Source organism: Lepisma saccharinum, chromosome 28, assembly GCF_977018435.1.
Source record: "Lepisma saccharinum chromosome 28, izLepSacc3.1, whole genome shotgun sequence".
Classification (NCBI taxonomy): domain Eukaryota; kingdom Metazoa; phylum Arthropoda; class Insecta; order Zygentoma; family Lepismatidae; genus Lepisma; species Lepisma saccharinum.
Window position 1 is genome coordinate 29,158,757 of NC_139256.1, and position 24,714 is coordinate 29,183,470.

General features: G+C 39.0%; 1 protein-coding gene across 1 annotated transcript in view; it reads right to left on the reverse strand.

Annotated features, from left to right (window-relative positions):
• The window catches only part of LOC145981041 (uncharacterized), a 99,182-nt gene extending 84,351 nt beyond the window's left edge, over nucleotides 1-14,831 (reverse strand). The window contains exon 1 of the mRNA XM_083114137.1: nucleotides 14,785-14,831. The gene's annotated coding sequence lies outside the window, so the exon portion shown is untranslated. The remainder of the gene's footprint in view (nucleotides 1-14,784) is intronic.
• Between the last annotated feature and the right edge of the window lie 9,883 nt (nucleotides 14,832-24,714).

The following is a 24,714-nucleotide window of genomic DNA, read 5'->3' on the forward strand; positions in this document are numbered from 1 at the left end:
GCAAGGCAGCAGATCCTCACTTTTAAACTCTAGTGAGATTGAGTTGCCTCTTCCGCCATCCGTGCTGAGAGAATTTTTTCTCCACCACTTCCGCCATTGAGGACTTCACCGTAACCCTGGCAAGTGGCCCTTAGAAGGTACTACCATCCGGAGCCAGATGGACCAAGGTTTTTTAAAAGAGGTATTACTCCTCTAGGTTTCTCCGCCTCCTCAGCCGTTGAGATGACCATCCATCTTCTTCCGCCCTTGGAGCCATTGACCAGACCAATAGAATAGGGTGGGAATATTAGGATATGATATATAGGTAAGATGGGACTTTGCAGAACGCCTTAGTCTGGCTTCTCTTCTGAGACCTGTCCAATATGGGTGACTCTGCTGGTAGAAAACTCTACAGCTGGCACAGCTCTCAGCCTCAACAAAGTACGCAAACCCCTCCGCCCGCACGGTCAGTCCTACTTTAAGACGGCGTTCCCTGGAGGGGTTGTTAAAGGTTCAAGAATTTTAAATAAATTCAATTCCGGTTCAGGAGATAAAATCAGCAAGCGTAAATGGGTTCTGGACTGTAAAGAACCTTCTTATCTGTAAAGTATTTCAATTCGGTCCAGGAACCTTTCTTTCCCGATCAATTTAAATACGGTCCGGAACCTTTTGTCTGAATGAATTTCAATACGGTCCAGGAACCATTTTTCCGTATGAACTTAAATACGGTCTGGGAACCTTTTTTCCGAACCAATTTAAATTCAGTCCAGGAACCTTTTTTCCCGAATCGATTTAAATAGGGTCCAAGTTTCATATAAAAATGAAACAATACGCAACTTGGATCGAATACGGACCTGACGATTATTCACTTGTGAGCACGAAAGACTAATTCAGTTGCTGGCTGTCTCGAGAATATAAGGTACAAGGTAGAAATGGGCGAAACGCAAACGCTGCAATCACGTTGCCACTTTCCATGTAGCCTCACAGGAACACAGCAGCCTCACGTTACCTCATCGACGGCTCCTATTGGCTGCGGTTCCTGTATCGGATGCCGGAGCAACACATGGCGGGTTTGTTTGAACTCAATGTGACGCCACACTAATATAGTCGATTGTTTTATGTACAGTAACTCTTCGACAAGGGAGTTTTTGAAACTGGCCCACGAGAGAACAACAGCGTTTTGATTTATTCCCTTCACTACGTTTTCTACGGTTATACGTCAAAACATCGACGTAAAAACATCGACAACAAAAACATCGCCTACATTTCATCGACAGTACAAAACATCGACAGCACAAAACATCGACAGTACAAAACATCGACAGTACAAAACATCGACAACAAAAACATCGACGGTAAAAACATCGACGGCCAAAACATCGACGACAAAAACATCGACTTCAAAAACATCGACGGCAAAAACATCGACAGTACAAAACATCGACACCAAAAACATCGACTGCAAAAACATCGTCGGCAAAAACATCCACACCAAAAACATCGACGGCAAAAACATCGACGCCAAAAACATCGACACCAAAAACATCGACAGCAAAAACATCGACGCCGAAAACATCGACGGTAAAAACATCGACGGCAAAAACATCGACAGCAAAAACATCGACGGTAAAAACATCGACGGCAAAAACATCGACACCAAAAACATCGACGCCAAAAACATCGACAGCAAAACATCGACACCAAAAACATCGACGCCAAAAACATCGACACCAAAAACATCGACGCCAAAAACATCGACACCAAAAACATCGACACCAAAAGAATCGACGGGAAAAACATCGACGGGAAAAACATCGACAGCAAAAACATCGACGCCAAAAACATCGACAGCAAAAACATCGACGGCAAAAACATCGACGGGAAAAACATCGACGCCAAAAACATCGACAGCAAAAACAGACACCAAAAACATCGACGGCAAAAACATCGACACCAAAAACATCGACAGCAAAAACATCGACACCAAAAAAATCGACGGCAAAAACATAGACACCAAAAACATCGACAGCAAAAACATCGACGGCAATAACATCGACGCCAAAAACATCGACGGCAAAAACATCGACACCAAAAACCGCTATTTTTTTGTCATTAAAACTGTTAATTTATAATGCAGTCATGTTTTATTATTATTGGAGGAAGGCGGAAAGTAGGAGGAGCAGAGTAGAAAGATGGGGGTGAGTAATAGGGTGGAAAGTAGATCGGTGCTAAAACTTCAACTCGCCCAGGTGAAATTTATATCTTGATTCGCTTCATGAATAGGATTTAGTGTTATGATAATAGCATCATGAAGCTACAGCTCTTCTTTGTTTCGACCAAACATGCCTACATTGGTCGATCTTGTTTTTAGATTTCTTATCAGCCATGGTTGTTGTGCAAGAGCGGTATTTTCATTGATTCGATAATTTCGGGCTGCGCGCGCACCTTCTGACATCAAAAACAATATTATTATTAGCACCTGATTCTTGCCCCAAAGCTCAAACAATGGAATCGTAAACAATGCGAAGTGTCATGTTTCCTTCTGCTGCTTTTAACTTCATAGACGGGATAGTTGTATGCTCGTTATATTGTGGATGTGGAAGAAATGTTCTTTTATGACTATGGTACGAACCGACTGAGGGCACCTTTGCTTTACCTCCCCCGCCCACCTTCACGCAGCAGACCCCTTGTGACAGCGACTGGACAGAAGCCTTCAAAACATCGTCTCTCACAAACATCAGGGTTTATCTGTAACTGATATCAATTCTACCAGTCACACCAGAAGGGTTGCTAGAATTTTTGTCACAAATGTAGATTGTGCATGAAGGGTTCCTAACAAACAACGTGTTTTATTTTTTAAAATACACAGCCTTATATGAACTTAAGAAAATAAGGAGAATAATTTAGCTGTAATTTTTTGCTAGTAGTTTGTGTTAGACATAAATATACAGGTTGTCGCCATACACATAGGCGGATCTAGAACTTGTTTCTGAAATGATGTCCTCCTGCATCCACATATTTATAAGAAATTTTCACTAACACGTATCAGTTCCTCTTTCGAAATTGCTTCAATTTATTTCTTCATATTTTCTTTCAATTCTTCTGATATATGGCTTCCGGTATAAAACTCGCCACGATGACGTTAGAAATATGTCTTTCTTGTGCAAGGCGTCTGAGAGATTTCTGAGGAGTATGTTTCAATCATGTTCCAACGTTGTCTATTTTATCCTCAGTAAGCACGTGCCGTTTTACCTTAACAAGAGCAGACCCCATTTTCCTAAATTTGTTCACAAGTAACAGATCACTGTCTCTGTGTGAAACAGAAACATCTGGTAATTCTGCTGCAATACGCATTCTAACTTCACTACAAAAATTCGTAATGACGTAAGAGTCATATATAAAAATTCCTTGTTTAAAATTGTGCGGATAGCGTGGCATTATTAGATTGCAGAAAGAACTGGTAATACATAAACTAAAACAAAACAATCTAAAACACTTGTTAACAATTTAACACTTCACAAACACGTGCAAACTGGACAACAGCTGTGTGGATACTGAAGCACGGACGTGTCCAATGTCAAGGTCAGCGTACAGTTGTGGGTTTAAATGCCGGCAGATGTGCTCTTACTTTCCGACGCGCTAGCCGCCGCCCAACGGCCACCTCGGCCGTGAAAGGCAGTGTATACGTATATCCTTATCACTAAAAATTCCGAGAGAGAGAAATACGACGTTATGAAATCAAGGAGTTAACAAACTATGAATTAGAAATATTAAAATTGAGTTCCACACCTAGGTAGTCTGGCAATAAGACTGTTGCCTTGTAACCAAGTGTACCCGTGTTAAATCCCTGGTGGGGGTACATTTCATTAAGTGGCTCGAATTCCACTATAAAATACTGCAATTTGTGCAAGAGTCAGCACGCTTGGGCAATTTAATGCTCTTCGGAGTCTTAGGAGTATGCCTACATTCCCCAAGCGTGCTGATTTTTGCACCGTATTGCAGTATTTAGTTGGTTGGATTTATATTAACCTCATTTCTGAGGTCAGAAAATAATTTGTGCACTGTCATAGTAGGCCATTTCGATTCCAGCATGTGAAAGCAGAAGAGCTACATGTGAAGAGAATATTAAAATTATGATTTATTAATTTCTAAATTAAAGGAAAGCTTTATTAAGGACACTAAGTGATGTGTTAATTGGATTTGGCCGTTTCAGTTCAGAAAGTTCCGAATTTATGAACTACGGAAAGCTACAATCCTACGCCGCTCACTACTGTTGTGATATGGAAGGGAATTAGCAATAAGAACCCTTCAGCAACTGCTTGCAATGGTTGAAACGTTCAAAATTGCCTTTAACGAACTTTATAAGCTTTGTGTTATTCATCAACAGTTAAATGCAGTGGAGGCGATTGGGTTACAAAACTTTGGGGGGGGGGGACAAACAATTTACTTTCTCTTCGTACATACGGTTTAGCATAATGCGGGGGCAAAAGCGGCAAAAAGTGGGGGGGGGGGCATCTGCACCCCCATGCCAACCTAATCGCCGCCACTGCACTAATCGAGAATCGAAAAGTTGTTCCATCCCATAAAAATAATATCCAGGACTATTTTGTTAAATAACTGTTACATTTGAGGGAATAAATACAGCACTCAACCTCCAGTTACCAATCCCATTACGAAGGTAACCCATGATTTGCTGCAAAGTAGAAAAATGTTCTTTCACATTTAACTGGAGGCGGAGATTATGGGGACGTGGAGGGACAGTTGCACCATCTCATACATTTTGCCACATTTTCTCTCGCACTATGCTAAACCTTATGTACCAAGGGAAAGTAAACTGTCCTTGTCCTCCCCCTCCCCCTCCCCCAGTTTTGGAAACCAATCGCCGCCACATTTAGACATAATTTTGCCACGTATTATCTATTTTTTTGTTTGACGAGGAATTTCTCTATCCACGTTCATGGGTGTAACTTGGAATCTAACTTTAGGGGGTCACAATCGAACTTGCCGCTCAACTTTTTTGGGGAGGATGAAAAAGTTTTCTAGGCCATAAAAATAGCGTCCAAGATTATTTCTATTTTGTGAAACAACTGTCACATTTGTGAAATCATAAAAATTGCTCCTCTGGCCCGAAGAGGTCAATAAAAGTACCATTGACTTGTACATTTTAATAAACCTGAAAATTTTAGACGGCCAATGCCCCCCTTGCTTCCGCCATTCTCATTTGCGAAAGCAGTCCTCTTCTATTGCCTTCACTTCAGTTACTTTTGTATTTGAGACTATTTCCTGATGTCAAATATTTACGGAAAGAATTTATGACTGTCGTAGCATTCGCACAGCAAGCCCATCTTGTTACAGATAGGATCTTTAAAGGAATAAGTTTCTATCCTGCATCTCTTAAGATGCTTTCGAAGATACCATGCCTTGTTGGACTACTTGCAATTAAGCTATATATGTATTGCATTATTAAAAAAAGATCACACTGTTTAAATTATATGTGACTTTAAATTAATCTCTCAGGTTCAGATTCAAAACAACTACACATAATTTATTAATTTCCAAGTATGAGCCATTTCTTCGCCAGCCATATTAAGCTACACAGCTCACAACTTACAGCTAACGTATAAAGTATGTGTGAGTGTAATTACAAGAAATTTCCTAGAAAACGGAGTGGAATAGTTCAATTATATAAAAAGTAATACAAGCAACCCATTCTCCCGTAGTTGCTTGGACATGTATCGACTTAAAAATAGGTAACATTCTTTTAGAGTTTAATATTATAACTGCAATAAGATTACATTGCATTTCTAAGTAAAGGATTAGGGGAGACAGTCGGCCACCTTTGCCTCCCGTGCGCACGCCTATGAAAATGAAGCTTAAAGGTTCGTTAGGTGTTGAACGTTCTCCTACTTATAAAAAAATATTTTCGCACCTGTTACACCTATTCCTAATAATGGTGATTCAATTTTTGTAGCAAGTTTGGTGAGTTATGATTGGCCAAATGGAAGTTTGTTAATGGAAAATATTGAGTGAGAAAACTTCTAGTTTTTCCTATTTTTGGTCGAAATGCGTCTAACCTACTATATAAATCTTGGGGAGAAGGGAGCCAGAGATGTTTTGTCCCCTAGCCCGCCTGGAACGCCGTCCCTGATGAGGTGGACATAAGGGAATAAGAGCGAATATTCTGAGGGAAAGTAACTCACTAGATGGACAGTTTGATTCAGATGGTCATTGATACCCATCACTGTAACATTTGTAAGAGTGCAGTGAAAAATTTAAAAATACTTTCAATCACCAATTACTTTATTTGCAAAAGAAACTAATTTTTCCAATTGTCTCTGCAAGAAACGCAGTGTTACCCTGTAATCAATGGGTCACGGGTTCGATACCCAGTGAAAGCACATGGTGGTTCAGATCCTATTTTAAACTTTGGGTCCAGTCCCGATTAACTTCTCTGTGCATAAAGAGGACTTAAAACTATTATTATTAATATTATTTTATGGGTGCACATGTAACATTGAAATTTTCGGTATTTGGAATGTTATTTATTTTGTCCTGTATATTTATTTTTAGAAACTGAAATATGCAATTCGTAGTTTTATACAATATCAATTGTTTGCAAATATATTTATAACAAAAAACAATATATATATTTAATCGTAATAATTGAGGATTTGGTGTGTTAGACCTTTAATTTAACTTATATCAAGATCCCGGTCTCTGGCACCGTGGGCGATCAACAAGAAAATTTTTCTCGTGTGACCCACGAAGGGTTAATCGGAACTGAACCTATAGTTTAAAGAATCCATACCACTGTGCCACTTTCCTCCACCGGGGATCGAACCTCGGACACCTTGATTCAAATACAACAGCGGTACTGATACACAGTGAAGGCGCTTCGTCGTGCGACACCCGGGGAAAATGTCTGGAGAGGAAGGGGGCAAGACAATATTGCAAGGGGGCAGTTATATTACTTGCACACGGTGTGTACCAGTGCATGAACCGAAAGAAAGTCACTACAGAAAAGTCAAGTTGTATATTGGTCCTTTCGGTCTCCTGCGTCTAATAAACAAGAAATAACAATAGTCGGTGGTCTTTTCATGTTTCACACGGAGGAGCCTTCCTTTCCCTTTCCCCCGACCACAAACGCTGCCGGCGAGAAGTGATAAATGGTTACCAGAAACTAAACCATCACGTTCACTGCGCAATCTCATTTTTTGTAATTTAATCAATAATAATAATAATAATAATAATAATAATAATAATAATAATAATAACGTCTTTATTGAGAGGGCGTGTTTCGGCCTCGCGGACCGTTCTTAAAACAATGACCATTATAGGGAGGTTATTTCAGTCGTTCACCGCCAGAGTGACGGCCGTTCGGCGGACTCTTCATGCAACAGGTCCCGGCAAATTGCATTACAGGAAGTCCGTAACAGAAACCGCTTGTTTTCTAATGTTTCCACTTTTCACAATTACAGTTACAATTACAATTGAAATAAGCACGTACCTTGTCGCAAGTATGCTGGAAAAGGTGTCCTCTCAAATACAAATATTTCTGGCACCATATTTCTGACATCTAATCTTAGATTAGTCATCGCTACTTTATCCTCAGTTGTCACGACAGCGCCGGCAGCTTATCGGGGGTTGGGTGAGTTGTCAGCCGCGAGAGGGCGCTTCATACTGCACGTGTCGGCAGTGATGCCAACCGTAGGGACATGTCCCTAAGCATAGGGACTTTTCACTAAATTTCGCCCGCGTAGGAACGTAGGGACAGATTTTGCCAAATGAGGGAAAACGTAGGTACTTTTTTCAATCTTGGTAAATGACATTTTATGAATTAGTTTATCTGGATACTTTAGCGAAGAGGAGAAAAAAGAACTAACTAACAAATCTCCATCAGAATTTTGGAACATGTTATCGGTTACCAAAAACTTTCAAGGCAAGTTCCTTTTTGAAAACATTTCCACTCTCGCGAAAATAGTGCTAACATTGCCACATTCTAAAGCGGAAACGGAAAGAATATTTTCAATGTTAAGTGATACAAAAACAAAAAAGGGAAATAAAATGGGACCAGAATTGTTAAAGACTGCAGGAAATACAGCATCACCAACCAACATCTATCTCTGCACAGCAGCAGCATGTATGACTTCAAATAACATAATCAACAGTAAACGACTCAACGTTATTCATTAGGGGTGTGCGGGATCCTTTACTTTAAAAAGTCGTTAATTCTCGACGTTTTCTGCCTTGTAAGTTTCTGGAACTTATCGAAAATTGTAAGTTTTTATTCTAGAAATGCAAAAACAATCACTTAAAGTGAAAATGACTTGTAAAATTCGAGATTTCCAGTGCTTCGGGAAATTTCGAACATTTCCCGTCCCGAAAATTTTCCGACTTGGTCGGGAAATTGCAAATTTTTCAGTCCCGAATGTCGGGATTTAAAAAAATTACCGTCCCGATCCCGTCCCGACCCAAAAAATTCTGTCCCGCACACCCCTATTATTCATTAAGGCAAGAATTTACAATACCGGACCCTTCTGTAATTTCTATGCTACGTCTTATACTCACGAAATAATTATTCGTGATGATTTATCTCAAGTTAACATGTTGGGGTGAGGGGGAAAAAATGTTAATTAACGTGTAGAAGTTGTAAAATAAGCATTCCAATTCTCGCAATGATTCTCCGTATACAAGTATGGTAGCCATATTTGTTGATATGAACAAATTACAATTAGTTACGCTGTCTACAGCGTTGCCACACTGTTGATTTCATACTTGGAGAGCATGGATTGTGTAAGAATAGCGGAAGAGAACAGTAAAAAAGTTGTTAATGTTATACAGATTGTTAGGTGGAGTGTGCAGGAGGGCTAATTAATAAACTTATTCATTTCAGTATATTGCCCAAAGAACGTGCTTACATGTGACAGCGACAATCACGATGTAGAAGAACTGATTTGATTACAGGTAAATTTGGCAACATTACATCAATCATAAAATTGCAGGATACTAAAATGGCGTCTTCGATGATGTTAAAGTGCTACGAAAAAAATATTTTTTATCGGTTCGTAATCACAATTACCGCAAAACCATTCAGGAATAGCCCCACTGAGCATTCTCGGTAAGGTTAGGTTAAGTTAGGTTAGGCAAGGCAAACATAGTTAAAATTTGGGCTCGAAAAACGGGTAGCCCAACAAACCATTGACGGATAGCCCCACGAACCATTCAGGTACAAAAAAGGTAAAGTGTTCCCCTGTGCATAGCACCACGCCATGAAGGCGTATAGGGGGTGTGAGGGTAACGCCCCACACTTTCTTGATCCGGTCGTGAGTGGAGGTGATGTGATCAGCATCACGCCCCTGACCGCCTTTACCCCCCAGGGTTTCCCCCAGGTACCCATGTTATTCGACGCTGGGTAGGCGCCGGGGCCGCTTCCAGGTACGGTTAGGTTAAGTTAGGATAGGCAAATGTAAATTCGCTCCTTCATTAATTGTGGAAGCACCGAGCAGAAAGACTTGGTAAGTAAATGTGTATATTTTATCTTCTGTTTTGCATGCTCATGAGGTGATAATTTTTTTAGTCGCTTTACTTGGCGTAGGGACATTTTGACTACGTCTGTAGGGACATTGCCGAAAAATGGTTAGCAACACTGTCGGCTACCAGACGTCAGTGTACGTTCATGTTCACTTCTGTTTGCGTTTATCAGTACACGTGTTGCTTATACTGTGTTATTGTAATGTGCTACTCATGGCCAGTGCTTTATTGTGTGTTAATTGTTATTCATTCATTAGTTATGTCGTTAAACAAATATAGTCTTGAACAGAGAGTTTTTATGTACGATAATTACGTGAAAACGAATTCTTGCAGAAAAGTGGTCAGGGAATTACGATAGACAGGATCTCTTGAACCTAAGAAACGTGTTGTATTGCTGTTAAAGGAGGTCATTTTCAACATCTCTTATAACACAGGAGGTTAGTGATCATCATTATTATTACTTTTAAATATCATTTTACGCTTTCGGTTTGCTTTATGCGCCGGGATGCTGTCTTCCCTTTCTGACAACTGACGATAAAGTAACGATGTCTAATCTAAGATTTTCTGTCAGAAATAAGGTGCCAGAAATATTTGTATTTGGGAGGACACCTTTTCCACACACACTCAGTATCCTTGCGACAAGGTACGTGCTTATTTCAATTGTAATTGTAACTGTAATTGTGAAAAGTGGAAACATTACAAAACAAGCGGTTTCTGTTACGGACTTCCTGAACGCAATTTGCCGGGACCTGTTGCATGAAGAGTCCGCCGAACGGCCGTCACTCTGGCGTTGAACGACTGAAATAACCTCTTTTGATGTCGATGTTTTTACGGTCGATGTTTTTGATGTCGATGTTTTTGGCGTCGATGTTTTTACCGTCGATGTTTTTGATGTCGATGTTTTTGCCGTCGATGTTTTTACCGTCGATGTTTTGCCGTCGATGTTTTTGATGTCGATGTTTTGGCCGTCGATGTTTTTGATGTCGATGTTTTTGCCGTCGATGTTTTTACCGTCGATGTTTTTGCCGTCGATGTTTTTGGCGTCGATGTTTTTGATGTCGATGTTTTTGCCGTCGATGTTTTTACTGTCGATGTTTTTGCCGTCGATGTTTTTACCGTCGATGTTTTTGGTGTCGATGTTTTTGCCGTCGATGTTTTTGATGTCGATGTTTTTGCCGTCGATGTTTTGTACTGTCGATGTTTTGTACTGTCGATGTTTTGTGCTGTCGATGTTTTGTACCGTCGATGTTTTGTTGGCGATGATTTGACGCTACACCGTTTTCTACAACCGCAGTGTGACATTCTAATGTAAAACGTACTCGCGGACATTTTTAGAAGGTAACTTTTAGGGAGAATTCACACCGAAGAAACACGCGACATGTAACACGAAACACGTGTCGCTTGGAAGCCAACACTCAGTAATCAATGTAACCTTTCGAACCGAAGAGACACGGCAAGATGCACGTGTTGTGTGTCGCTTACGTGCCTCTCGCACTGTGCCGTTTTCTCAATACCGTGCATCGTGTTGCTTCAGTTTCTTGTTCGCGCATGCGCAGCAAATGCTTCATTCTAACGAGCTGTATTTAGACACTAGAAGAGAGCACAACCTGCATTATGTTTGATCCTCTAATTTGTTGATATAATAAAGTATCGATATGTACAATGTTTTAACAATGTTTTAAGATTTAAACACAACGTTCATTTTGCTTTATCGAGTTTTTTGATGCAGTTATCTATCGGCTGTAATTTGCCTTCAACATCGTGAAAAGAGGCCATGTTTTGGCCATTTACCTGACTGCTTTTATTTGAAAAAGTCAGCTTGTGGAGGCACTTTAGTCCAAACTATATTAGTCAACATGGTAAAGTACTCTAGTGCATTGTTTTTCAACCACAGGGCCGCGACCCAATACCGTGCCCTCGTATCAACTATACTAAGCTGCGAAATGTTCTACTGAAACTGGTTGACAACTATCACAATCCCAATATCATATTTGAGTTGTGAGTTTTCGTTTTTTAAAGTCCATTTTATGCACAAATAGACTAATCTGAACTGGATCTGCCCGGTGCCTCCCCGGTTATCGAACCCGGGATCACTTAATTACAAGGAGACGACGTTACCACTTTGTCTTCCATATTTTTATATTTGTCAACAATCCTACACACGTAATGAAACTATTATTACTCTTATGATTATGCTAGAATTTATTTATCAATATTTAATTTCATAGGTACATGTTAATTCATGCATAAAATCTTCAATACTGTAAAGATTTACGAGGAAAATTCTTCGGCTAAGGGAATTGACTTAAAAAGAATACTGTGCCTCAGTGGCGTACGCAAGGGGGGGGTTACGGGGTTTAAACCCCCCCTTGAGCTTGTGAAATATTATGAAAAATGCTGTGGAAAAAATTTTAAATGGCCAATTTACCACAGTCAAACATCTGGGACAATACTATTACTATTACTACATCTACTACTACTACCACTAATAATAATAATAATAATTTGAATTATTATTTCCATGTAGCATGGAGAAAAGCACAGCATTCCAAGCACACGCGTCTTTCAGAGTGATGCCTTGAAAATAAGCACAAGTTCTTGAAAGTGAAATATGAGGGTAACTATGATTTAAAAGAGAAATAAAATGTTTTGTATTTCAGTTGCAACAATGTTCAATACTCTGGCGTACGCAGTTTTTTTTTGGGGGGGGGGCGGAATAGTAAATGTGGATAACACATGGCTTCGTTTTGGAGGGCAGGATGCATAATAAAATATTTCGTATTTTTGGAGCTTTTCAGTCTATTAAAATTGTATTCAAAGACAAAAATGGTAATCGGGACTCACTTTAAAAGAGGTTTCGTATTTACACATTTTGATTTTTTAAAGTTTTTAACAGATTTTTATTTGAAAATTCTGATTTTCTCCAAATTTTGGTAGGGGCTGTAGCATCATCGGTAGAGGCATGCATATTTCGTTTTTGACAAAAAGAAAACGAAATTTGAAATAACACATTGCAATGTTAATTTTTAAGATTTCTGAAAGGTGTGAGGTGCATTTTCCTACTCTGTTTTGTCACGAAATGATGCGAAATGAACTGCAAAATGCGAAATAGACTCTTAAACACGAAATTTACCGTTTATATACCTACGCGACACTTTCTGAAGTCTGAAGTATCCTGTGTGTTATGCAATTCACGGAAAATTGATTAATTTTGCTGTAAATATTTGAAAAGCAAAAATGGACTCCTCTATACAGGAATAAACTTAATATTCTGGTAATGATTTAATGTGCTATTAGAAGGGATATGTTTATTTTGTGTAATAGTGCAGTTTTTAAATCAATTGGGATTATATTCACATTTTTAAAACCAAAATTGAATTTTATATACTGCTTTTTCACCGCTATAACAGCGAAATTTCATTTTATTTACAGCTTTTGAACCCGAAATTGACTCTGTTTTTATACTGAAATTTTGCTTTTTTATTTACCAAAAGTAAGGCGGTCAGGGGCGTGATGCTGATCACATCACCCCCACTCACGACCGGATCAAGAAAGTGTGGGGCGTTACCCCCACACCCCCTATACGCCTTCATGGCGTGGTGCTATGCACAGGGGAACACTTTACCTTTTTTTTTATCTTCTTTATGTGCCTCTAACCATCGGCCATGCCTCTACGTACGCCAGTGTTCAACGAACATGTATTTTTTTTTGTGTGAACAATGAGAATTAACTAAAGAAAGTTCTTGGTTCGTTGTTAGAGGCTAATGTATAGACAAAGGCTAGGCGGACAAGAATACAGTCACCAGTCTGCCTTTCCATTGTATTATTTACCGCAGCACGTTTGAATGTCTCTCTTTAAAATGTCTCACCTTGTTGACTAGACAATTATTCAAACGACAATAAGCTTAACTATTGGAAAATTTTTTGTTGGTAAGAACAGTGAGACAATCAAGATGTGAATTATCGGGGACATTTATGCGGGGAAGAAGCCGGAAAAATTCCAACCAATTTTGGGAATCGAATCCGGATCTCCCGCGTGATTGTCAGATGCTCTACCGACCAGACCACCGCAGCTTCTTGGATGAGTTCCATACTTTAATTATTTCAATTTATTTTAATATATTTTCTTGTTTTATGGATTTTCTTCACCCTTAAAATGTCTCACCTCGTTGACCAGACAAAAAACAAAAACAAAAAAATGCTCCCAGGATTTGATAAAAATTGAATGATTAGAAAGTAATTTCTTTCTATTGTTTTCATAAATGGTATATTTATGTAGATCTCTACTACATAATAGTAGTAGTGGTATTAGTAGTATTATTAGTAGTAATTCAGCTAATTAATTAATTATAAGTATTATTAATTAATTGTGATTATTATTATTTAATTAAAGTATAATAAATCAAAGGTAATGTGAATTTGGAGAAAGTTTTACAAATAACCCCCCCCCTTGACGAAATCCTGCGTACGCTACTGCTGTGCCTTGAAGGTTGAGAACCATTTCTCTAGTGTTTAGGTATTCGCTTTATTCAGGCTGAAAAGTCTAGCGTATACAGTTTGAGGTCAGTGCATATTATTTCTCAGTTTTCTCGTGCACAACATGCCTCTCCCAAGTTTCAATAACTTGCACAAATTTTACAACGCAGTTTACATGTAACAATGTCTCTTGTTACGTTATTTTCGGGTGACTAACAAACTGATTAATGCAATTATATCGGTACCATCGTGCGAACTGAGCAAAGAAACCAGTGTCGCTTGCCGCGTGCATCTTGTCTCTTCGGTGTGAAACACTCGTGTCGCGTGTTGCATGTTGCGTGTCGCGTGTCGCGTGTTGCGTGTTTCTTCGGTGTGAATTCTCCCTTAATCGGTCAACTCTGGTCGAAGAATTGCAAATAAATTCAATCCCGGACTGGGAGAGAAAATTAGCAAACGGAAATGAGTTCTAGACAGTGTATAACCTTTTCATATTTATAGCATTTAAATTCGGTCCAGGAACCTTTTATCCTGAAGAATTTCAAATCGTCCAGGAACCTTTTTTCCCACATCAATTTAAATAGGGTCCAGAAATTTTTTTCAATGTAAACATAAGGAACTTGGACCGAATTTAAATTGCGTAGAAAGAAGGTTCCGGTCCTGTAGCGAAACCCAATAGAATTTATGGGTTCCTGGGCCTTTAACAACCCTGCTTTTAATCGTGGCAATACCTTAATTGACGATCTACTGCAGTTAAATGGACGCGGTCAAATCAATTAGTTCTCACTGCACAGCACATACCTGTTGTTCATGACCCGTCACGCCACGTTGCCATGTCGGGCGTACAATCTGGTGCTTTCCAACCGCTGTCCTTCTCAATTCAGCAAACTGGGCAACCTTCTACGACGCTTGTAGAGATTAAGGGTAGGAAAAGTCGGCAGAAAACATCGACAATATCGTGGATACGAAAGTCGAAAAAGGGCAGCTGCATTTTTATTTTTCTGCGATGTAAATCTCGTACGGGGAGAAGAAAGTGGTTTCACGATCAAGTTCTCTCTCTTTTTGCTTCATGTAGAAAATCTGCCATCGGCGAAATGGTAACTGCAATTCTTAACCATATTCACCCTTTGCAGTCTCCAGCCAAAGTTGCTATTAATGTTGTCATTATTTCTCTTCTGGAAAAAACAAAATATTCTGAGCACTTGAAAGTGCCAAGTCACTAACACTTGGGAAGGGTATAATACACTTTTCCATTATCGCCTGTTCCGCACTTGTCACTTGTCTCAGCACTAGCACTTTATATCACACTTCCATGGTGTGGTCTCTTTGTTGATCAACAGGAGTTTGTTTACATTAAGATGTTTTGTTTTCGGGCGAACCCGTATAAAATCCACATAACAGCGGGAGGAGGATTATGGAGTAAGGTCGCTATGGAAAGAGGAAATGTTGTTCCTGCTCGTACAATACACTTTTAAATGGTTGTTCTGTCTTTCGCATAACGGACATTGAAAGGATATATAATTAATCGTTTGGATGGCCTCACCGCAACTGCAGGAAGGGATAGGAGATAAGTGAAATCGAGCAAGGTATTGGTTGGTTCGCACATGACCTGTGCGAAGTCTCGTTGCCAGTATTATCACTGCTCGAGGCAGATGCATGGAACGGAACCAAGGCTGTCGGTTGCCGACCTGTGCAACTCATTTATATGTTGTGGTATGGGATAGAAGTTGAATGCACCATTCATCCCAACTTGATTGAATTCTTTTCCGTACTCGTGGTAGGAGGTCCGTGTATGACAAGCGCAGTGGGAGAACGCGGACCTCCATTCTGGCTAGTTTAGCTTATGCGTCAGCAGTCTTGATATATGAGATCGCTATGGCCTTCGATGTACGTAAAAATCACGATTTGACTCTGTTGGCGTAGCTTATAAACGATCTAGGATTAAGAAGATGAAAACATTCATGCGAGAAGCCGCAGCCCCAGTTCGAGCCAAGGTCTGTAGGACGCTTAAGTCATCTGTGGGAATGAGTGTGTGAGATATATCCTGTTGTTGAACAAAGGTCAATGCTCGAAAGATTGCATAACTCTCCGCAGAAAAGATTGACATATCGGGTTGTAACTTATACTGATGAGCTTCGGTTTTCTCCTGGAACATAAAATGCACGTTCCACTTCGTCTCCGCGCTTGGAGCCATCGGTATAAATAAATGCTGCCTTAGGCCATTTTTCCCTATAATTATGATGTTGTCCTCTATCTTCGTACTAAATATCCAATGGATTGACTAATGGGAATTGTAACTGATAAATCAGTGGTTGCGTATACGTAAATGATTGATGATATGCATCCCGATCAATGTTATAACAGTGGAGAAAGTAATTTGTGAGATCAGACGGAGTGAGAACCTGCACGGTTTCCCATTCTCGTTGCAATGCAATTTCTTTATTGAAGGGGTGCGCATGATTTTCCCAAGTTTTTAATAAACATTGGGTAGCTAACTTTTGTCTACGATGGGTTAGGGAGGTTTCGTTACTTTCAAAATAGACGCTTACGTTTGGACTGGATTTCATGAGTCCAAGACAGATGCGTAAAGTCAGTCTTTGTAAGACATCAAGTTCTTGGAAGTATCGAGAACTGGCACTACCATATGCTGCTGCAGCATAAAAAGAGACCGGAAAGAATTTTTGTAAAGTAAGAGCATTATGTAGGGGTGGTTCCCCCATCGTGTGGTCGCGAGACAGCATAGAATATTATTTAATTGTCGTCCTTTATTTTCAAGACAATTGATATGTGCGATCCAATTTAATTTTCTATCAAATCTGACTCCCAAATAAGTACCTGTTTCAACGACTGGAATATTGGCTATCTGGGTAACTGTGCTCGGATATCTATGTTGAGTACGTAAATTGAATATTATGATTTCTTTTATTTTGGACGAGAGAATGTCAAACCCATGTTACGTAATGATGTGTCGAGGGTCAGAATTAATTTCTTTGTGGCCAGAAATCCCTGTGTGGCATCTGGTGTGGTCAAATAATAACAAAAATCGTCTGCAAATTGGAGTATTTTAAATTGACCATGAGGTACAGTATGAAATTCTTGAGTATAAATATTGAAAAACAGAGGACTGAGGGGGGAACCCTGAGGGATCCCGTGTCGTTGTTTACGCGTTGTCCGTCCATTCTATCCTCGAACCAATATACGAGATTGCGTTCGTGATATAAATGCCATATGATATATGCAAGGTTTGGGTAAATTTGTAGTTGTTCTTAATGTTTACAGAGAAGTGTGATGGGAACTGAGTCATATGCTTTGTCTATATTCATAAACAGACCAAAACAGTAATCTCTCGTTACTTTACTATTTTGTACAGCTACTGTGAGGGTATTAATGGCATCCTGACTGCCCAGCCCTAGCCGGAATCCCATTTAGATGGGAGAGGGAATAATTCCATTTTTCCAGGTTCCAAGTTATACGTTGATGGAGTGTTTTCTCGAATAATTTCTCAATGACAGGTATCAACACAATAGGACGATACGTAAATTTAGCTTCGTTCTTTGGTTTGTTGGGTTTTAGTATTGGTATTACAATGTGATTTGTCCACTCAACAGGGACCTGTTCACCTCGATATATATCATTAAAAAGACGAACAATAATTTCGAGACCTGAATCAGGTAAGTGCCGAATGATGTCATAAGTGATACCATCATATCCGGGGGCCGTATTTTTCACCGACTGTAATATAGAGCGAAGTTCGAAGACCGTTACTTCCTGAAAATCCGTTGTATAGGTAATGTCCTATTTGGCCCGAAAATAGTTTCTAGGTGCCATTGAAGGCGGGGTGATAATATTCATAATCGGATTCCCATTCATACGTTAATGAGGTGTGATGAACTATTTTTGGTTTGCGAAATTTATTGAATTTGCTCCAGATCGTGCCGATGGTTTCGGTGCAATCGAGGAATTGACAAAATTGTTTCCAAGCTGAACACCAAGAACTGGTGTCAGTCCTACGATCCAATTGGTCTTTACTATGATGCCTATTCTTTGTTGTCAAACTCCTGTGTGTCCGATGGCGGGGTCTGGGAAATTTGGTGTGGCTGTCGGGACCCACTGATTCGTGGTTGACACTGGGACCTGCTTCCGGGGTGACTGTACTTGGTTCTTCTATTTGCAACGCTGTGAAAGTGTTTTCCCAAGCGCTGATGATTTGCACCGATTTGACTAGGAAGCGGAATTACTTTGCTGGGTTTCAGGGTTGGAAAGTTCCGTTTGTTATATATCGGATTGAGTATCGCTTCCCGCGAAGGAGGGGCCAAATATGTTCCCAGGGTTTTGTGTTTTGCTTCATGGTAGGATATATTTTCCATGGCCGGATCGATTTTGGATTTGGAATTCTTGTCGCCAGCTCTCACAGTTGCGATCAAGGGCCCCATGTGCTATCTTACAGTTAACACAGAATGGGGACTTGGTACAAGGGGTATCGTGTATTTCGGATCCGCAGTTACTGCATAGTGGTTTAGATTTACATTGGGCCCTGCCATGCGAGTACCTCATACAAACTGTACACTGGAACACTGCCCTGACACGGAGTTTTACTACCATGACTTGAAGACTAAAATTGGTAAGCGCTGCAAGTGCCACAATAACTCAAACACCGTTTTTCACGTTAAACTGTGAAGAAATGTGCCACGCTTTATAATGTGGTAAACGTGAAATGTGGCTGTAGCCCTCTAATTAGTTCAAAGGGCGTGTAAAGAGGTCACTAGTGTGAACGTTCTGATGTGCTGAACAATGCGATTTCCTAACACTTTCGCTTTTGGCACTTACAACGTTTACTTTTAGTCCTCACCACTATTGATGATTACCTTTTCAGGAAGAAATTTTCCATAAAAGGATAAACATACTAATTTAGTATCAACTAATCTGGCTGTTCCATCATCATTTTTTTTTCTTTAGACGTTTGGCACTAATAACTGGAAAGGGTGAAGCTATTCCATCAAGTACATCCTGCTCTGTGACATCTAATTCGATGCCATAAACTAAACTTTCTCGTTGGACTAAACTTTGAGGAATTTTTGTCCGTACTTCAAGTTGGTCTAGGAAAGGGGTATTTTTTTAAAAAAACGTTTGCATGTTCTGCTGAGTTAAATGTAACACGCACGCGGTTTTCTTTATTTTAACTTCAAGCTTACATAACATTCACCTCCTTTGAGAATGAATCTTCCACGATACGGTAGACGGCCAGCAACTGAAATACATTTGTGTTTGGCGTACATAAGATTATATCATCTTTAATATTGTGACTAATTTAATTTTAAAAGCACAGATTAAAGCGATAACAGAGGCTAGCAAGGGAATCTCAAAGTAGAATTCACACAACGTATCTTAAGTTTGAAGTAGGAAAAAAAATTATCACAATTAATTATTTAGTGCATTGCCAAACTTGAAAATGATAGTTGTGCTTTTCCATTGACCATATATTCGTTTAATGATGAAGTTGCTGAAAGGACCATGTCAGAAAATTTAAATCTACAAGTTATGCTAGCAAGTGCATTTAAAATTCACGAAACCACAAGGAAGGAGAAAAATAAGCCTTCAAATTGAGGAAAATGTAAAACTACTGAAAATAACCTAAAAGCCAAAAGAAGGCCGACAAACGCAAATAAATCATGTTTTCTGGTTCTCGCTGAAGGCAAACGGACTGATATTCGGTTTAGCATTGTTGTGTAGGCTCAGTAAAGAAGACGATTCTTCATCAACTTCCAAGCTATAGTCAGCACATTTTTTGTTTGGCCAAATACTATCTGTTGGAATACGACAACACTTTAGTATTTTTTTTTATCATTGGTGAATGTTAGTTCCAGAAAGAAGAAACAAATACATTGAGCTGCTGGAAACATTTGTCGATTTCAACACCGAATTATTTTTTGCGAACATTCTGAAACAAACTTATTCAACTTAATTACTAAACTCCATGCTCAATGTATCTGATGCCATACTTACACAAAAAAGGAGAGCTTTGGATTTGAACCAGAGACCCTTAATTCTTTGGAAAAAGAAATTTGTGAGGAGAGTACTTTACCAATACTCTACAACATCGCTTGTAGCAAATACGTACTTTAAAACGTGTTGATGATTGCGCAAGCTACCACTTTTCTATGCGACGAACATATTTTCGCTGCAAATTGCGAGATTCCTTAATTTTCGATCATTGCACAGTACTTTGCAAGGTGTTGTTGTATTTTATTTGCATAAACTATTCGTAATTATGCCCTTTTGTGTTCAAACTTGACAGCGATTTCCCCCAGGTGTACCACGAGCGAGTGCAGTGTTTCCAACCTCACAACAGTTTCTCTGATTCCAATTTTAACATGCTGAATCGCACGTATTCTCTTAAATTATTCCTCATACTTGAGTTTTCCGTTTTGTTCTCTATTAATATGTTGGGCGAATATAGTTTCTGACTTCATATTATCAACAATAATGTAAATCTTACACCAGAGGGTTTCTCGCCTAGTAGGGGGACCTGCAGTAAAGTTGGCTACTCTCTGCTGGTTCTCAAGAGCTATGTTGCCAAATTAACGATTTCTAAACTTTCAGGGCGGTCAAGTAACATTTGGAGAAGTGTACTTATTTTAAAGAGTTTTAACTTTCTTATAAAGTTTTCCAAGAGCACAGATCAAGTGAGGTAATTAGTACCACAATGTTAGAGAGAATTCACACCGAAGCGACAGGCGACGCGTGTCGCTCGACGAGTTCATAAATCGATCGGAGGCTTGTGCGGCCTGTCATGCTGCTACGGTGTGAAACGTTGTTGCTGATTGGTTCGTTCCCAAGGGGCATGTGTCGCTTCGGTCTGAAATCTCCCTAAAGCAAAACATTCGTTGCGTATGCACGAACAACATACCGAAGCGACACGATGCACGGCATTGAGAATACGGGCCCAGTCCGAGATACCCGCAAGCGACAAGAGACACGTGCAGCTTGTCGTGTCGCTTCCGTCCGAAAAGTTTCATTGTTCTTTCTGAAGATTGTTTTCCAATAGACACATATCGCTCGTCGCCTCGCTCTAAAAGCTGCCATAAATGTTATTTTTTTTTAATTTGGAAATAATGTAGGCGAAAGAAAGTTTTGCATTTAGCTACTAAAAACGAGATTGTTTGAAAGGCAGCATTTTGCGTCTGTGAAATGATCTGAGAGAGGATACGAGGATTTAGGCAGTACTGTATGTCTGTATCCAATGGCGTCCGCAAGATTTTTTCTCAGGGGTTGCAAGGTTACATAAACTTTTTAAAATTATTATTATCATCATTATTGCTATTAATGTTTTAATTGTTGCTATTATTTTTGTTATTACTACAACAACTACTACCACTACTACTTGTTTCTCTTAAAAGTTACATTCATTTGTAATTTCCATATTCTGTATATCCATATAAAATTTGCATAACTGTATACTGACAAAAAGCTGTTTTCTTATAGTTAGATAATCAGTGTAAAATAGAGTGTAAGCTTAAATGTGACCCTATTTCAAATAATAATAATATTTGCTATAACGTATGGCTTGTAAGTCAAAGGAAACAACAATTTTTGTTATAAAATACGTATCGCTACAATTTCACCATTCGAATTACATTTACTCTTTCCAGAAATCTCAGGGGGGGGGGCAAATGCCAACCTGACCCCTCCCTGCGAGCGCCATTGTCTGTATCCCCTAGCTAAAACTTGCAGGCAAGAGTTGCAATCATGGGCGAAACTTAGGGTCTAACTTTGAGGAGGGGGGGGGGGGCAAAATAGAAAAGTTTTCCATCCCATAATAATAGCACCCAGGATTATTTTCTAAATAACTGTTACAGTTACGAAATCATGATATTACTTTGCTTCTCAAGAGGTTAACAAAAGTACATTTAACTTGTTAATTTTATTGCACCTTAACAATTGGGGGTAAGTGCACCTTTGTCCCCGTTAAGTTACCGCTATGGTTACAACATATTTGTTCCTGCGCCACTGATCATGACAGTCTCTCTCTAAAATGTTTTGTATGTTGTCACCTTAACATTACGTCAATATAACCCACGTAATGTAGTAACTTATCAATTTTTACCATAAAATTTTCTAGCGCCCATCAACTTATCAATGTGACATTTCATACTTTTCTTTGCGTCGAAAACTCCTCCTGCGGAGAAAACATACCTACGATTAACGTGTATCTTCTTTTGAATGCGGTCTTTATAGTATCTATCTATAAGCAAGTTATTTTCGGCTTGTCGGCAGGTAAATGTAGGACGAACGCTGTCACGGACAGACGTGTTAGCTTTTTTAGTGGCTCCCAGACGTCGCTAGTGGCACGTATCCAAGCTAGCTGTGTGTTTTATCTCTTCTGGCATAGCTGTAAAGAAAGGCAAGTTGAATTTTTTGAATGTTATTAATGTCTAATTTCCAACTTTGTTTACTGCTCACGAAAGAGTGATCTTATGTATTATTGACTTCCTTTTAAAACGCTCTCGTATATTATTATCTGCCGAACGTTGATACGATTACATAAAAAGAACAATAAAGCACGTGCATTCAACTTATCTCTTTTCGTGTTATATGTACGTACGTGTTTCCTCATGTGGTTATTTTGGTGATGATTTGCTTTTACATTCCTAACCCTAAAACTCATACGATACGATATTTAAAGTTCTCAATAAATCGCCGGATTAGGGCTACAGGTCGAACGCGAGACCCTGAGTGAACTATATATCGGCAAGTCTGATATTTTGAAAATATGAATACAGTAGAGTCCTGATAATTCGATATTCCGTAACATCCGAGCCAAAAAAATCCGATTCTTATTCTGATAAGTGGGTTTGTGAACGAAAGCGATGCAACGTCCTGAAGCAGAAGACATTTGACCACTTCTTTAAAGTGGTCTATATTGTTTAACTATTTTTTCCAGTGGTGGCGATTGGGGGGGGGGCAATTGCCTTCCCCATCACTTTTTGCTACGAACTATGGTCTAATAATCCTAACCTTGCCTACCAAGAGAAGTAAACTGTTCTTGCCCCCTGGTTTTGACACCCAACGGCCGCCATTGTTTTTTCCAAACCATTGTTACTACTGTAGTACTGAGTATAATTACAATAGCTATAGTTTATCCCAATTTTCACATACCTTACTTTTTTGTTATTTTTTTTATTTTGCTTCTTCCGATTTTCCCAACGTTATTCCGTATAGTTTGATTATATTTGATAATTTGCGGTATTCTCAGAGCTGCCCAGGCAAGTATATAGAAATATATTTCGGGGGGGGGGGGTGTCCGAACAAAGTGTCTCAGGAATAATAACAATAATAATGTTTAAATTAAAATAATTATATTATAATTACATTAAATTGAATTAACACTAATTAAAATATATAATTTATTTAATATCATATTATTACATGAATAGATAAAAATATCGTATCAGAATAGAGATATAACATAACAACAAGTATTCATTATCTATTTTGTTTGTATAAAAACAAGTGCTCTGCCAAAGAAATTAATGTCAAATAAATGAATAATTGAATATATATTGAATAACAAAAAAGGATGTTAGATCCAGTTGGCGGAAAGTAAAGTTCCTGATTAATATTTTATGCATATTATCATAAATAGTAGTGTGCAAACATAAATCTTTGGTGCTACCCTTCAAAGCCGTATGATCCCAATATAATCCTAGCCTGCCAATTAGTTCAGAGGAAAATATAACCATCGACTATACAATAAACGCTAAAAACTCAATTTGCTGACCAAGGCAGAGTTTATTTTATTTTAAAACATAAACTAAACGTTACGTTTCAACCTTCTAGCAAGGTCTTCTTCAGACTCAGTACCAAATACAAATTAAATAAGGTACAAAACAGGAAGATATATATACACACAAAAATCACTCCCCTCCACACACAAGATTATTAGAAAGAAGTTTATCTGGAACATTCCTTTCCAGGTGTTCTAACAGGTGGCCTTCTCCTGTCAACTGTTGTTTCACTGGTGTCGCGAAAGTTCGCTCAGCGAAATATCGGCTCACACTTCCAAGAACCATTAATGACCCTCCCCCACCCTAAAAAAATATCAAATATTCATGTATTATATTTATTTAATATTTGATTCCCACCACACTTTTTCCAGGCTGTGGACTGGCTAAATAATTGAAATATCTTTCAACTATTTAGGCGTGTTTAAAATCTGTCTATAAAAACTTCATTATTTTCTTGCTTCATCGGTTTATCGAGTTTACTGCAGCTTTTATCAGAATGATATCGCTCTGAGACACAATCTAATGTTGCCTGTTTCTTCGTACCTCTTTACTGTGTTCTCGATTCTTGCATCCAGCTTTTGGTATGCAGTTTTCCTTCTCTTTCCCTCAAAATTTAACTGTGATCTCATGAACACGAAGCCTGAATTTTCGGCTTCTTTCTTCAAGCAAAGAACGACGTCTCTGATTCTGGGATTTGGTCGTTGAAGTAGTTTGTTTAAGCGATTATACCATTCTTCAACAGCATTCGTAGTTCGGTGCCGTCTCTTGTAGCACGTTCAAATTTCGACAGGAATTTCTTCATTTTCCAGCCATCTCTCGACAAAAGAATAATAAAAAAACTCTTCAGGTTTGGGAATTTCTAACGATGGACACATTTGGAAATGATGACGAATTTCCTTGTTTTCTCGGTATTCTCGTCTTAAGTCAAGCTCTTGAGCCTTTCGCC